Here is a 2,124-nt window from a genome sequence, read left to right as displayed (position 1 = left end):
TCGCATCCCTCGTTATTTTGCTTACGTAAGTGAAAGCAAGAGATGAGATGCGACGTGCTGTTTTTGCTCTCAGTCTTTCATATATTCTGAAAGTGTACGTCTAACGCATACAAAACGATGCCCTTTCACTTCGTATGTTCGCTGGTATAGTGTGTTACCGTTGTACCTGCAACTAGGGGACATTCATACTAGAAAAACTAGTGAAACTAGCAGCAACTAGCAAGCACTAGCGTATTATAGTCCAAAGCAAATGAATTGAGGCATGTAAAATATATTTTAGCATGCGTAAGTCGCTTGCAAACGAACCAAGTGAATAGCGGAGACGCACGAAAACGAAGTGAGTGAATAGCGACAACGAACGTTGTTATCCGTTGCCGCAATACACTCACTTCGTTATCGTGCGTCTCCGCTATTCACTTGGTTCGTTTACAAGCGACTTAAGCATTACTGTTGTTTCTTTTATGTATCATACGATACGTCTAGGTAATTTCAAAACACTAGAAAAACTAGCAGCTACTAGCAGCACTAGTGTACTCACTAGTAATACTAGTAAGCGATTAGCGAATACGTAAATAAAACTAGCTTACTAGAATTGCTACGAATGTCCCCTAGTATGTCAATATATAATATATCAAATAAATTTGTTCAGAAACAAAATACCTATTATATTTCTCCTAAAATCTACAAATATTCAGAATTCAGTTATTCGAAGAATTCAGTTTGGCGCTAAAAATGTCCTATGCGATATCAAGGATAATCAATTAAGAGACAAGAAGACAATCTCTAACGGTGGAAGGTTGGGTGCAGAAAATTTGAAAAAAGAGGTAATATATTAAAATAATATTTTAGAAAGTACAATTAATTGTTTCAATGTCTTTATTACAGCACACCTTGGATCCAAAATGGGAACGTTATGCTTGTGGAAAGACAAAAGATCAATTGTTTATGACACAGCTGGCGCACATGATCTTGAAGAAAACCGCACTACAGCCAAGATCACTCAACTTTTTTAAGAGTTAAGCTATAAGGTATAATTAAGGTAGTGTAGTTTTTATTATTATAACTAATTTTATGTTGAAATTAATAAGATTTCAATTGTAGTATCAAGAATGCTTAGATGTAAGTCATTTTAATCTGGAAAATGCCAGCGGTCAGTGTCTAAATATCTTAAAAATCCTTTTGAAAAAAACAAGTTTATTTACCTTTTTGTGCAAAAACAGTTAATACAACAAAATATTCAAGACAATTTTTCACAAATTGAATCACTAATAAATCCTTTATTTTAAATAACGTAAGAGTTCTATTTTAAAGAGCACTTTTCAGTTTAAAAATAAGCTATATGTAATTTTTATGATTTCCCGAGAATTAATGTGAAACTATAGTCAACACTTTGTATGACGGTGTTATATTTCAATAAAATCTCAGGAGAAGTATCACATTCATTCTCGGACATATTATGTGCATGAATAGAAAATGTTTTTTAGCGGTTCAGCCTATGAAACGTTTACGGCACATATAAAATCTATATTGTTGAGGCCACTAGGGATTTTGGGGTGGCTTGATTTGGATATGCCATTTGCTTCATACAATTCATATTTTGAATATCCTTTCTTTCGGTTCACAATCCCGTGTGGAAAAAAAGTGACTGACTGACCAAAATCCCCACCAAAAATGCAACAAAATCGTATTATATCTTCTTCCACTTTTACAGCGTGTAACATTGTCAATAAGTGATGCAGAAATAAATGTCAAACCCCAGTAAACAAAAATGTAAAGCTTTCAGTATATTTTAATGTTGAAAAATGTAACGTATTGACCCATTTTTATGGTCATTTTCTTGTAAAATAGAAGGTAGATCATTGGCATATATTTTCAATAAAGAATAAATTCTGAATCATAATGTGAATCTGATCCAACACAAGTTAAGTTTTATTTTGTGTTTTTTTCCAATGATAAATTTCTCACAGAAAAAATAATAAACTAAGTGTATACAAATGGATTTCTCACAGAAATAGAAATCAGATTTTTTAATAATAAGACTTTTTAATAATAATGACTGTTTCACCTGCTTCGTGAGACACCCTGTAGATTCCAACAATATTTCCGATTTATTTCATATTTTCA

The 2,124-nt window shown here is 32.4% G+C and overlaps 1 long non-coding RNA gene across 1 annotated transcript; it reads left to right on the top strand.

The window, feature by feature from the left end:
• The first annotated feature begins 370 nt into the window (after nt 1–370).
• Nucleotides 371–1,921, top strand: LOC116341504. Its single transcript, XR_004201172.1, has 2 exons — nt 371–824; nt 886–1,921. It is a non-coding gene; the product is annotated as an uncharacterized LOC116341504 (long non-coding RNA).
• Nucleotides 1,922–2,124: the final 203 nt, after the last annotated feature.

Source organism: Contarinia nasturtii, unplaced genomic scaffold, assembly GCF_009176525.2.
Source record: "Contarinia nasturtii isolate CC-2019 unplaced genomic scaffold, AAFC_CNas_1.1 Cnas_scaffold_721, whole genome shotgun sequence".
In the NCBI taxonomy this organism is placed as follows: domain Eukaryota; kingdom Metazoa; phylum Arthropoda; class Insecta; order Diptera; family Cecidomyiidae; genus Contarinia; species Contarinia nasturtii.
Note: the sequence above shows the minus strand (reverse complement) of the source record. Positions and strands in the feature narration are given on the sequence as shown.